The sequence below is a fragment of the Zootermopsis nevadensis genome, unplaced genomic scaffold, assembly GCF_977971745.1.
Source record: "Zootermopsis nevadensis isolate Lab colony 2312 unplaced genomic scaffold, Znev_1.0 Znev_ptg000015l, whole genome shotgun sequence".
NCBI classification, from domain to species: Eukaryota; Metazoa; Arthropoda; class Insecta; order Blattodea; family Termopsidae; genus Zootermopsis; species Zootermopsis nevadensis.
Genome location: NW_028259147.1, coordinates 5,084,215 through 5,099,769, shown reverse-complemented (window position 1 = coordinate 5,099,769; position 15,555 = coordinate 5,084,215). Strand labels below are relative to the sequence as shown.

Genomic DNA, 15,555 nt, shown 5'->3' with positions numbered 1-15,555 from the left:
ATAAGTCGTGTTGTGTGGTGTATCACGTCTGCTCGGGTTGACCACACAACACGACTTATGGTATGTTATTGAGTTCGTACTGTTACAATATTGTTCATATTCCAAACTTATTTGCATATAAAATGAATAACTCCCAAATTTTATCACATTTATTTACAGAATAACTCAAAACAATCATAAGATGCATAAAATGAGAAGACCAACGGAACACATCTTACAATAATGAATTATTGAAAGGCATGCATTATAATATAAAATAGTTTTTAAAAAACAACACCTGAAGATGATGTATTACATCGAAACATGTTGTGAAATGAATCAAAGCGCTCTAATGTAACATTATTATAGTGATGAATAGCGCAAATTTAAAATTTTAAATATTAACATTTAAATTTTAAATTTTAACATCAAATAAAGTTTTGTGTATTGACCTGTATTTTATTATATATTTTAAGGGATGTAGCTCAGTCAGTAAAATGGCCTGTTACCGGCTAGATGACCGGGTTTAATTTCCAGAAGGTGCAGAGATTTGTCTCTTCACCATCCAGACGACTTCATCCAGAGGAAGTCTGGGACTCACACAGTGTCATATCCAAAGCAATCGAGGTTACGATTAAGTGGAGCTTTATCTAGACCCCTATACACGCTTTCATGGAGTGGGGAGTGGAAACAGGAACATCTAGATTTTATTTTGGTGCATAGCATACATATAATTTTAAAAAAGCGTATAGAATATTCACACTGAAAACAAAAGAAAGTCCTATGAAAATTCAGGTTCTTGCGGCTAGTATAAGGATGGCTGTTTTCTGAGATGTTACCTGCTCCTTGCATCAATAGCGATCATTAAATACCTCTGAAACTTCTGTAAATTTCAAGTAGATTACGAGACGCAACATCCCAGAAGACATCATCTTTAAAACAGAACTGAATTGTGGTTGACTAATGAGAGGTTATTAGCAAAGTTGCATTAAAATTTGACAATATATTTCTTGAAAAATATTTCGAACTTGTGTGCTGTAAAGAAGACATTTAGTCTGAAACAGGAATACAGTTGTGAAACCGTCACAAAAAGAAATGCTTAACAAAAGTAAAAATCAGGAACGAATCAACGATAAGACGAGTTTCGAACCCAAGACTCATTTTTGAAACTGACCGTAATTTGTACTTGATACACACACATACGCTTATGATCATAAACGAACAAGTTCTAATGTCGCTGCGTGTATTCTATGCATTTATCCACATAAGCTTGTTGTATTTGTGACAGACCTCATAAGTACGCAATTTCATTACTGTCAGAACAACGGGCCATTATAGCGCCATCTACTTCTCGGTTGTCCACACTTTCTCGATTTCCAGGCCTGCATTACCAGTGCTGCAAAGGAAAATGTTCCAGTCCATTATCCGTCTAATATCTATCATTAAGAGTCTCTCACGGGAGTCTCTGTTGATGGTTTGTAAGGCCTACAAGACAAAAATCTATAGTATGTCAAGAAAATATTATCCATTAAGTTAAAGTACCCATATAATTAAGGAACGAGCCGAATTCATACCGATAATGATCAGACGGTACAGCATAATCAGCTGAGTGTCTAGAACACTTGCTTTGTATTCGGAAGTGTTTTGACTCAAATATCAGCCCAGAGACGGGCTATCGTAACAGAGGTATTTTTGTAATTTTCCTCGGTCATCTCCCTGATGATGGAGGCAGCATACATCTGTGAAACGTGGGTAGTTCAATATCCCTGAAGACAGTCATGTTCATAGTCGCCGCCGAATGAACGTAAATCTCAGTTGCATGTATTTGAATAATCAGGTTAACAAAATGTAGATGGAAAGATTAAATATTACAGCAATAATTTCATGCAATGTCGCCGTTAAACATAACATTACGGTACGTTAACAATGGAATCCCGACCTGGGATGTCAAGTTCCCAGTAAACGGATGGCATATGCTCGACGTTCTATTTTAAGAACTCTTCACACGAATGTGAAACACCGGCCTGAAAGAAGCCACGAGACATTCCACTTCTCTTTACTTATTTTTCTACCCGTCTACTAAAAAGAGTAGTCGCTTGTTTAAATGTCCTACTTCTGAAGCACGTGTGAATCTCGGATGAATAAGCCATTAACACTCGTACATCTCGAAAATAAATTTCGTATCATATTTCTCGCCTCATTCCAGAAATAATATAACCTCTCATGGAGCTAAATGATGAATTTCTACAAATTTTGATATGAAACCCATGTATCCAGAAGATATTCGGAAGTAGTTTTACACTTTATAACCTCACAAAACTTTAAAGTCCCGTCACTTCTACATACACTTCGCAGCATTAAATTACTGACAGCAACTAATCAAATATTCCCAATTAACAAAAAATATTGCGCAAATATATCATTAAAATAATTATTATATTTGTTTACCGTCAAATCACAATAAAATAGTAAGATAAGATAATTAAAATGATTAAAATATCATCTTATGTTCCATATCGAGCATTCGATTTACATCGGAACATTCACAACATGTTTCGGTTTATCAAACCGTCATCAGGTGTAAATTATAAACTTTTAAACTCAAATTACAATTATTTATATATAGTTTTTACAATTTTATAATTTTATCATCTTTCTCAGTATATTTGATGGAAGTTGTGTCTAGATATTATTAATATAACATTATTGTTGAGGTGGTGTTATTGATGTTTATACCAGTCATATATGAAATAACAATCGGTTCAGATGTTCAGAGGAGAGATCCAGAAGTGTTACCATCTCGGAACAAGGTTCGTTATCGTTTTAATTAATATCACAATATGACGCAGCTATACTACCTCAAATATATCATGTTAAGAGGGTCCACATACACATTTAAACCTTACAAATTCCGTTCCACCGTTTTGCGGCAGTATCCATCGAGGACTAAAATAAAAATGAAGAAGACGCGGTTAACAGTTCGCCTAAATGTTATTTCAAAATTCAGTTCCTACTTTTAAAAAAAAAAGCAATCTTCTTCAGCTTTTACGGATTTGGGTTTTGACTAATTCCAATATAAAATTACATCTGATATTATTAATCTGTGTCGACAGATGGCAACACTCCTTGGACGAGTGATCAGCACGTCGCAAGGCACAAGGTAGCACAACACACAAAGACGCGGACAGACATCGGTGCTTCGAGCGGGATTCGAACCCATGATCCCAGTGTCCGAATGACGAAGGCCCACGCCTTAGAGCACGCGGTCACTGTGACAGATTTAAATTCTGTTTAAATACTAATCGTTATTTGTCATAATAATCATACGAAACATAAATCATAATTGCCAGAGTCAATGGAAGTCCTGAAAGTTCAGGAAACGAAAAACAATTTTCGGTAAGTTCTTACAAATTATGTTGTTGTTTTTTCAATTTTACAAGAACGAGCATAGATATATGAATATACAATTTGCACGTGAATTTAATGCCGAAGTTGTAGTTTTGCTACATTATAAGTAGGGTTCGGATGTTCGTGACATGTCATATTTTTATTGAGGCTTCTATTTTCATTCTAAACTGAAATTAAACACTAATTTGGTTATTCTAATCACAATTAGATTGTATTTATTTTGCATATAAATGAATATTTAGATAAGTTTTATGTTTTTGATCATATTTGTAGTTAAATGCATATTTTTGTTATATTTTGGGTATAAAATTCTTATTTCTAACTACATTTCTCAGGCATTTACAGTGAATCCTTCAGTTAGTTAAGATGCCGAAGGTGAAGTGTTCTGAAAGTGCGAAGTTAAGAGGTTTAGTTAAAGATTTCGGCGAGGAATATTTTAGTTCTGATGGAAAAATTCTGTTCTGTAAACTTTGAGAAGTTAAAATTACAGCTGGTAAGCGATTTAATGTGCAACAACATTATGGTATGGAAAAATATAAAAATAATTTGAACCGACAAACCAATCATCAAAGCCATCAAACCATCTGTCTTATCGGACCTGTGAAATGATGGCTTCTGCCAACTGAACAAAGTGAACAATGAGCAGTTCAAAACTTTCTTGAAGAAATACACGACTCGGTTAATTCCAGACGAATCGAAACTGCGAAAAAACTATGTACCCGCCTTTTATGAAGATGTTCTGAAAATAATTACATATACTGTGGGCGACAATAAGATTTTGGTTTCGACTGATGAAACAACGGATGTCTGCTGCAGATATGTAGCGAATGTCGTTATTGGCACGCTCTTTGCTGACCGCCCTGGTGACTTACTCCTTCTTGATACTCCTCTAACGGTGTAATTTTCGATAACGCCATGAAACTCTTGTTAATGTTTCAAGTTAGAAGACCATATTGGGCGACAATCTTAGAAGATTTTCATTTGAGACCTTGAAAATGCACATCGTTATATATTGTAATGCTGCCAAGAATGGTACTTAATATATTGAATTTTGTTTATTTATTTATTTATTGTAATGAATTAATTAATTTGAAATGCACGAGAGGCTCTTCTTTTAAATTTATTTTCTTATTATAGGAGCACGTGTACTCAACATCTGATGCTGATCCAAAACGAGGCATTTGCAACTTAAAGCGACTGAGGTTTTTGATTCAAATTGCTTGGAAACAAAGTAATGTAATGGTTGTACATGCATATGTAAATAAATAACAAATTAGGTAATATTTTGCCTTTTTGGGCCATATTCAGTACTTTTTGGGGGCATATTTCTCGGTTTTTTAGGTCATGAACATCTGAACCCTAATTATAAGTAATATAAAGTAGTTCGGTTGTGTAATTTTGGACTTATACCCTTTCAATTTGGACCCCGCAAAATAAATTTATGAGCAAAAATTTCAGAGTAACTGAATTTTAAAGTACTTGTTACATATAAGTTACCACTATGCTTTAAAGGATTAAGTGGACAGAAACCCAAGGAAATGTACGAGAGGAGGAGAGAAATTTACGTAGTTATAAGCTAAACAGGAAGTCTTAAAATAGTGAAGCGTTAGCAAGAAGCCTGCTTAGATTCACGCCCATGTATAGGTCCTTGTATTCCAAAGGGCACTCGAATTCTAACTGCAATTTCAACTTATAGATTTAAGTTATAATCTATTATTTCTATTATATTGGAGTTTACATCCAAAGGTAAAACTAATTCAGAAGAAAATTATTCAAGGTAAACACTATTAAATTATTTGTAATTTTCTACACTATATCGTTTTCATCTTTCCTACAAAGAAGATTCAATGCTATACATTACTGGCGAGGGGGGACGTTGTAGGCAAGTGCCTGATGGAATGTAGGCGTATTTTATCCACGAGTTCGTTTGAAAGACTGGGAAAATGGATACGAAATGCTAATAATTCAATTCAATTCTTTAATAATAATAATAATAATATAAATCAAGATTATCCAATTACGGAGAATAAACTAAACTATTTATTTAACAGCACTGTGTTAACTCAAGACCTTACCGTACATTATATCCGAAATTATTATAACTGAATAAATACTAACAAATTGGAGGGAAGAATAGTAGAAAATGTTGATGACTTGTTTAGCTATTTGCAAGTTAAGTTGTGAGGATAATGGACCTTGAATTTAAATAAACTCAAATTAATTAGATTTTTGAAGACAATAACTCACATACGATTGAAATATATGTCACTTTGGATGGAAATACAGACAGACAGACAGACATACATACCTTAATTATAGATTACAAATTTTGTTTACGTGTCGACAATTGAGAGGTTAGTGGACAAATTCGGGCTCACCACTCTGCACCCTGGTAAAACGCATCTTCGGCTCTCATCGTGTAGGAAGATAGCGGTACAAGCAACTGGCGAAATGTTAACATTTGAGCGAAATCAAACCTAGGCCAAGGCCATTCAGCCTGTGATCTAAAATATCTCAGCACTGTTTTTGAAAACTTTGGGAAAAGTAAATAACTGTCTCGCTGGTAACACTTCTGACAAAGTATGACCTGAAGCTTTCACGGCGACTAAGTATAATAAATCCTTCTCGGGCTACTACCAGCCGCGTAAGAAAATAATATTTTCTTCATTAAGCCACCATACACGGCTGCTGGTAGCCCGAGAAGAATTTAGTATACTTCTGACAAACGTTTGATTCGAATTCCGACAGGAAACATGTTCTGGTGGTGTTCATACTTAAGCAGCTTCAAGTGATTGACACTAAATACATTCAACGTCTTCGTTAGTAACCTAAGAAACAAAGAAACTTCCACCTTAAATGTGGATGGGGGCAGAATGTTTCTCGCGGACGTTGGTTATCTACCTACGAGTCCACATGTCGTCACAACCCGGGCGAACACCCTGTTCCTCACTACCTAAAATCTGGCATAAAACAGTCCTGTTTGTGTAGACCCATAGTTATCTCGGTGAGTGTAGAATTTCCTACAGTACCATTGTATCACTTGAGAGTTGACAATAATTTTGTAGTAATCGATGCGACTTTAAGTTGAACGTTTTCCATGCTAAAATTTAAGTGTCGTATAATCTTTCATCAACTTATATAAACTTATGTTTGAACTGCAAACCACCATAAACACACAATTTAAACTACAAAAGATACGAGAAAAGAAGCATGTTTTCATCGACAAACACCAGAGTGACATAACCCGTTCATAGCATCGAACGGGTTAAGATAAAAGACTTACAAGAAAATTAATGTAGGCGTTAGATTCCTCGGAGAATTTCACCTTGACAAATCAGGCTGATTTGAAGACGTTACTGACATTTAGGACCTCTGCAGTTCGTTATTGCGTTTTATTTCCGCTAGAAAGCGTTGCTGGGCTATCTCTTCCGCTACCTGCACCCGAAGTATACTCCACCGATATTCTTTCGTGTTTGTCGCCGTCTAAGGTGTCGGTATGCGCGTACAAAAGGAATAAATTACATACGTTTAAATAATTCTCCATTTGTTCTTTTATCCTACGTTCTCCAAACGCATTTTAACACAAAAGAAAAGTGAAAGCGCAAACAAACATTTCCTTTAAAGCTCTAAAGCCCAAACATTTCGGTAGTAAAAACGACATTATTGTTGTTAAGTAAATAATGATTAATTTATTAGGTTCCATTTAGCAAACGCGAGATATTTGAAATGACGGCATAAAAATATCTCGCGGTAGAGGGTTAAAATAAAAACGGATGACGGAAGGGTGCAATGTGAGACTCAAAGAGAAAAATAAGGGGGAAAAGACAACGGAAGGGGGAGAAATAGATGAGACGCTATTGATCGACGCACTTGACATTTTCAAGAAGAAGAAAAAAAAACTGGTGGGGCGACAGACCGAAGTAAGATGTCCGCCTGATCGCCATTTGCTGACATCGATTTACAATTAGCATGACGGAACATAATAATGGAAGCCGATTTTAACAACTGGGACTTCCTGAATCCCCTAGTACTAAATAGCAAAGTTAAGTAAAGTGGCTAAACTAACTTGATAATAAACTAAACACATTACTGAACAATTAACTGAACTAACAGTGAAGAAGTGCAAATAGAAACGGATTATTCTTTCATTTTTATATATCTAGATTTTTAGTTGGGGCATTAGATGATAAACGTTTCTAAACTAAATGGTGACAAATATTTTTTGAATTTAATTCTATCGTAAATTCACTTTCGATTTGTTCTCTACGTGCAAGTTATTAGATTATGGTTGTGTTACGGATATGGTGAACAAATATATTTATTTTTGATATTTCCGTAGTTCAGCCTTTGGTGAATTTTGCTTCTAATGAAGTAGAATAGGAGGCAAGTAGTTGCTAATATTAGTTTATCTGATAAGAGTGACGGAACTTTCGGGATTAATAACAACAGAAAACGCATTAACAACCAGATCACTATCAACCGCTCTTGGGACACATTTTGTCGCGTATTGTTAATTGTAGAAAACAGCTATGTACATATGCAAACTTGTAATATAACTTCTTCTGTAAGGATAAAAGTTGGTACCATCACCAACGTAGTCATACTCGTAGAAAATTAGAAGAATCATTCAATAGAGCATCAAAGAAAGATTTTGAAAAGAAATTAGTTACGCCAATTTATTACGTGAGTCGGCAAATAACCAAATTCAAAATGTTGGCCTGACTTTATTCAAATGAAGTATGGAAAAAAGAGAGTAAAGTTTACTATTATACGCTTATTTTTATCATAGTTTAGTTAAGTTCATTTTAAGCACCACTTTTCCAGTCCTCTAACAGATTTTGATGGAATGTAGATACGAGTTCTAATTTGTGCAAATGTGACCGTATACTGCATGTACATTAAGTAATATTTTCATTTTGTAATTTTATTTTAACATCCTGTGTCAATAGGCCCATATTAAACAGAATATAATTAAAACATATCCAACCACACCAAGAACAATTTTGTTTTTGTACTGTAAAACTAGTTTCTTACCTAATATTTCTACTGAAAGGGGAATTAGTATACATCACTAAGTTATTCTGACATAACATGTAAAAAAAGATAACAAACTTGTTAATTATCTAACGTTGAAAAAATAAATAAATACAAATTTGTTTTCCTCGGCCTAATCACCACACATGTAACTTATGTGTGTGGTGATTGCACACTGAAACTACGAAATACGATAAAATCGAGAGCTGAAATATGGATGAAGACATCCTTCTTATACGTTACCGTAAATTGTATAAAATATAAGCCTAGGACTATGTACACATATGCATACATATTTTCAGTTCTCCGTACAACTTCCTATAACAAACTTAAGATGGCTGACTTCTGGCTTGTAAGGCCGTGTATTGTAGTAAAAGTTTACCAACGTTTCAGAGGTCCTTGCTGCCTTCATATCACACAAAGTATCAACACAATATGCAGTTGTATTTGTAATTTATATGCCTAACTGTAATGATTAATTAGTTAGTATCAACCAAGCAAAACTAGGCACACTGTTATTTTACGCTAAATAAACTTTAACTTAAGAAATATAGCACAAGAGATGTTCTTTATCATTCTCTTTAAATTTATTTTTCGTTTAGGTGGTTTTTTTTAAATTTAAACCCGAAAATTTTGGAAAGTCGTACAAGGTTACGATTAGATCTGTCAGGGACCACAACAGAGTACGGTATTAGTCTCCAGTCGGTAAACCGAATACAGAAGCGCAACAAACTTTCGAAATGTTGTTGTTAATAATAAAAACGTATACAATAGCTGAAGTTCAACAGAAAAAGTGTACATATTGCGTCGTAGATCACAATCTCCGAAATTCGTTTCAAACAGCAAATATTTTAATATATTTCATCACAAATTATTTTACAATCCAGAACCTTCAATTTCCAATACGTTGGCAACAGTGTCTAAATGAAATTAATAAGTAGGGAGGTGTAGTCGAATCAAATCGTTTGCCTTGCATAAAATGTTTCATGAAATAAAATCACGTGGTTTAAACGTTAGCAGGCAAATATAAGAAAACAAGCAAACGCATATCGTAACCCTAAATGCCCCCCCCCCCCCCCCGCATGGACACCGCTTATAAAATATTGCAAAGTTCCAGGTTTTGTAACGTACCTGACATTCTACTGCTGCTTATTTCATCGGCTCCGATACGTGAGTTATCTGTTGTGCAGATAACACTACAATTGCTGAACTACGAACTTATTGCAAGGGAAAGAACAGATAATTTACCTCTGTTTATGTTACCTGTTATGCAGAACCCTCTAGATTAAATGCCAATCGTTTTAATCAGCACGAAGCACGTGCATTACTCGTATATTACATTATGCAACAACATACTCGAAATACGTTGTAACAGTGTTCTACAATTACCAAACAAATTACAAGACGAAATCACGGTTGTGCTGATGATTGAGGCAGCAAGCACCTCTGAAACGTCGGTAAACGTCTACCCAGGAAACAGCCATTAGAGCCTGAAATCTCAATAATGTCGATTGTTTTCTTCTGGGTTGTGACATCGCTTGGTCTTTTAAGTCGTTACAATTTTTCGGAGTAATTTATCACTAAGCATAATCGGGATCAAAAGGTTGATCAAAACCTTTTCCATTCTTGTTAGTGACTTTAACGGGGGTTAATTCGTAACCTAAACTTGCTCTATCAATTAAACACACCATTTCACATATGGTTTTAATGCGATATTAGGGCAATATTATATTAAATGAGAAAATTAAAAAGGAAATGTTTCTTGTCTGAGGGAAATAGGGCAACCACGAAGAACCTTATCAGAAGTGGTGCTGGTATCCATGCTGGATTCAAACCGGATACCTCCGCGCGCAGGTCAGACGCGGTACGGTGCGGCTCTAAGTTTTACCTCAGCAGCAATAATATAAGGCCTAATTTGTCGATTAGAATTTTGTTACATTTTCCCAACATTTTCATATTCGAATTACTGTAAGTATTAAGAAAATTATAAAGTTAAAAGTAGGTTAATATCTTGACCATCTGATTACCTACCGACCGCTGAAGGAAGATTCAGTACTTCGGGCTTAGTGCATTAAACAATTAATATTTTTTTATCTTCACGCATTAAGTTTGCAAGGATAAATGAGATACGAGTCTGAGAAAAAATTATTACAATTCGTGTTACGAGTAAGTTGTAAACGAAAGCGTATAACATATTTTCTCTTCACGTCTTTACATTATATCATTCTTCGTTTTAGGCTCTAAATTTCTCTCTTTATACTTTATCTCAGTTTTTCTTCCATCAGGTCAACATTTGCTCAAAGTCTTCTTTTCCAATTATGGCGTCGATCGCTAGTAAGGGGATGTTTGTGTGACGAGGTACTTCGCGTGCTAGAACAAAGATTATGACGGCACAGTTCTTAAATAAGTTGCAAAGCGGCATGAATCGCTTAAGAACGATTCTCTACTAGGGGCGCCACAGTTCGAGGGGTTATAATTTTGTTCAGTATTTTGTTTGGATGTCAAGTAGCTGAAGCATTCCTCCTAAGTACTGGTAATAACCTGCAAGAGACCACGGCGTCAAAACTCAGAATCGTCATGGAAACAATGACCACTGTATGATAAGACCCTCCTTACAATACGATGTTACGTAATTTTGTCCTGAAATGATTAGAGAATAGCTTTGTACTATGAGTTACATATCGAAACAGCAGTTATATGAGATAAGCAAAGTGATTCATGCAACACTGTTTTATGTCTCGAAGAGGAGAACAGACACACAAAAAATAAGAGTATCCTACTAACTTAAACATTTGACTGACCAAGCAGTTGGCTGAACGACATAAACAAATTAAATTTCATACCAACAAATAAGATTGAAAATGTAACTTCTAACTTCTGTGAAAATATCGATGCTGGGGCTTCTTCCCTGAAAAAGGGGAGAGCATGCTTCTCAGAAACGTTAGTAGACCAATTCACCTACAAGACGTCGAAAAGAGCCAGCTTCCGGAACATCGTGGACATCAAATATACCTCAGACGATGGATAATATCCAACGTACTATTTCTGTAATGGTGGACCACCGTTTGTCGGCATTCGCTGTGCCCGGAGGTGGTATCCTCAACTCACAAACCGAGATAACAGACGTCCAACTCTGCATGTTCTATCTTGTTATTGTCCTCTGTTGCAAGAACGCAGAAAGTACGTAACCCACTCTTGAACGCAAGGTTGTCAATAACGCTCTGTGGAAATTAAAATTACTTCGCATCCCCCATAACGAGCTATGCAAGCAAAGAATAATTGTCCGAGGCGTGCGTGAGAAAAACGCCAAGTCACCTGATTCACTGGTCTTGGCTCTCAGGGACATAAGATTGTGTACCTGAGTGTGAACATTGATTCGTGTGTCTTTGTTATTAAGTCTGGAGGACAAAAACAAAACAAAACAACAGAACACGTAGCATCTAAACAACTCAATATTGTTTTAAAGTAATACTTTCAACTGACGAGAAACAGTGAGTATAATTACATTGATGGAATGACCATTATTCTTAGGACAGAAGAATTTATTTCACCACAGATCGAAATAAGTGTGTCATTATCTTCAAATCTACATTATAATTATTTTCTATTATTACTCATGATATATTTTCGAAGATTTTAAAAAAATACTGAACTTAAGAATATTGGAACTTCCCAGATTATGAAGGAGTTGCGTTTAAAAACGTCGGAACTCTGTTTTTAAATATGAGGTTTAACAGCCTTCTGCGATATACCGCTGTGTAGTTTCGTAGTTCACCGACGTTTCAGAAGTACTTACTGCCTCCATCGTCTGGGTGATGAGCACGAGAATACACGACACTATGTCTCACAAGGCTCTCTGTAGTTTGAAATTTATAACTAGATTTTCCAAAAATGCAGTGTTAAAACGGTGACAAAATTCCTAAACATACTCCGTTATAAAATATTTAGCCTATATTTAAACCGAAAAATAGTACATTTAGAATGAATAATAGCAGAAAGCAACGCTGAAATGGAAAATTATAGACTTTCTTAAAAATTAATTCAATATTTAAGACTTCGAACTTCCTTACTGACACATATTGTATTTTCTGATTTCAATTAGCTAACATCAAGCTGCCTGGACTTCTTTGAAATTCTGGTAGTTGCTAAGATGGCCTACAAGTTCTATAATTTTAAGGAACCGGAAGGTTTATTATACTATGTTTACAAAAACCAAAAACTTCATCGTATTCTCAAAAGTTAAATGTCAATGACGTTTAACACTTCCTCTAACACCCAGACTAATATTACCCTCAAATATAAGATTGAATGTTCAAATTAGATTCCTTCCCAAGGATTTCCTACTAAATATTAATTTTCATTTCTCACCTTCATCCTTCATGTCCCGAAAACGTTAATCCTCCTTAATTTAATGACGGTAATAAAATGAAGAGAAGAATATAAATTCAAAACTCACGCAATTTTCTAAAACCTTCTGCTCTGCCTCTTTCATACATTTAAATACTCTGTTCGCCACGTTCTTTATCATCGACGGAACTTATAAAGCAACACATAAAATCATATTTTGTTGTTTAAGGTTTCATATCCGATTTTATAATTCTCTACAACAAAATGTTTTTTTTAGTTTCAACATTTAATTGACATATACAGAAAGCATTCAATACAAGTGAGGAAGATAGCACAGCCATTTCATAATTGGGGTCGACGGAACAGAAGCTGTTTCATGAACTTTATTAGGGCGAAGATGTTTGGTGGTGTAGTTATTAGGTTAGAGGGCGGAGAACCACGAAGAAGATGGTGGAGGGTGAGTCCCGAAAGGGTTAAGAGTGTCGGTTACAAGAAGGAAACTGTGGCTGTCTTGCGGTTTCTGTTTAACCGTCAGCTCAACACTTGCAACCTCTCCTTCTGCAAACCACGTACCGACTCAAGACTCAGCTCCAGTCTTGTACAAACTATGTTAACACCGGCGGTATCTAGAGACATTACTGACCCACTAAACCAGTCTTGGTTAAAGGTTAATTAGTCTTCGGAATCCGGTATGTATAGGCCTAAATATGTACAGTTAGTATCTCCTTGGAACAGGATCCACCTTCACAGTTGACAGCTATTCCGACAATAAAGAAACTCACTGTTCTTATAAAACCCACAGGTTAATAAACATTTCACAAAAGCGTGGCATTTGACCTTATTGTTAGCGGTTAAATCCAATTTGCATCACAGCCCACAAACATTTTACTGTTTTCATCTCATCTGACCACAGACCTCGACCTATTTATTTCCACACAAAATTTTAAAAGCATTTAGACAAACGTAGATGTAGACAGAAGTGTAATATTAAAATGGATCCCAGGACAGAGTTAGAGTGTGCGTGAAGACTAGATTCATGTAGGCAAGGATATAGGCCTGTAATAGACTCATATAAAAACGATAATAAAATTTTGGGTTCCATAAAATGCGAGAATTTCTTGACTAGCTGAGCGAGTGTTAGGTTCTTCAAAAGGACTCTGCTCAGTTGTTTTTAGACGTTTCTAAATTCTTAATAGAAAAAGAGTGAAAGTATTAAAACTAACAACACAAGTTTCAAGTTAAACTCAACTGTAAGATAATTATAGATAAATTCAAAGTTGAATGTTGACGCCATATTGGACATATTGGAAGATGACGTGAAATGAATTCCACATTAATAGAAAATGAGAGTCATCTTCACAGTGGAAGCTGAGAAGAGTCAACAGATAATAAGCGACCATTGGAACACTGGATCTGATGAAAAGAAAAGAGATTCTTGAGTAGTTTTTGAACTTTTTCATATGATTATAATTTCCGAACCCTATAAAACAATTCTCTCCCTAATGATTATCCCTTTTAGGCAGTGTTTCTTAACGAATACTGCAGTGCGAATGAATAGATGGGAGTTTGTTTTTCATCGGTCGCCAAGCCGTTTGGAGCGCCACTTGTGTCAGGAGGGTGATGGCGGTGGCAATTGGTACTAATAACTTTCTGAAGACCTCGCCAAAAAGGGATGAACTCATGAAGAGGTGTAGGAGGGAGGAAAAAAGACGGAAAGACGAAAAAAAGAAAGCATAAGAAGGAAAAGTAATGGAACAAAAAAAACAGACAGAAGAAGTTTAGTTAAAAGTTATGAAGAAGATGACTCAGTAATGGATTTACGTATATCTCCCGACTTTCTAAGCCTTCTACAGTTTTCCCCAAACGTCTCCTCATTCTTCTCTCGCCCCATCACCACTCAATTTCTCGACCCTCGGCAGAAATAAAACGTTAATATTCCTGGCATATCCAAGACCAAGAAGAAAAATTGTAGAAAAGCAAAAGATCTTAATTTTTCACAATTTCAAATTAATCAACGCTTGTTCCTGCTATCAAAATAAACTTAATTAAAGCCTAAGTTTCCGAGTTCAATCAAGAAAATATAAGGACTCAACTTGGCTCAGAATAAAACTAAAAACAAGGAAAAACTTTTTCAGAAATACTCTGCGGAAAGAGCCATATGAACGATGCCAAGTTAATTTTAGGACAATGCCAACAAGACAAGACCTGGCACTGTATCTATTCACTGTAACAAGTTTTTTGATTGATTATTTTAAAGGAAATTCGTCTTCAAGACATTCTTAAAAAGACAAGAATGGCTTCCAAATGGGTTTCCTAAAGTAGCAATCTCAAGTACAGTGGTAACTTATTGTACCACTCGATTAAATATTCAATAAATAACTTTGCCTTTTGCAAACATTGTGTATCACAGAATAAACAGCAAGATTTATTATTTCCATAAACTGCACAAACCAACTGATCTTTGTGATATTTTAGGTTCTCACGGTGGCAATTATGAAAATATCTTCTCGGATATTACGCTGTGCAGTCTCATAAAATGTTACCGACGTTTCAGAGGTACTTACTACCTCCATTACCCATATACCGTGACAATGGGGCAGACTAAAATTCCACATATTTATTTTACTGACTTCGTAAAATAGTGGACTTTTCTTACATCAGTATGCATAGAACACATTATTTTTTCGATTTACGTTGACTTTAAAGCATTCACTTCATGGTTGAGATAGTATCTGGCCCTTAAATATGCACCACATCTCAAAATATGTACAATATTGAAATTATAGA

General features: G+C 35.3%; 1 protein-coding gene across 7 annotated transcripts in view; it reads right to left on the bottom strand.

The window, feature by feature from the left end:
- Nucleotides 1-15,555, bottom strand: part of dati (zinc finger protein datilografo) — a 592,807-nt gene that overhangs the window by 230,819 nt on the left and 346,433 nt on the right. The window lies entirely within an intron of this gene.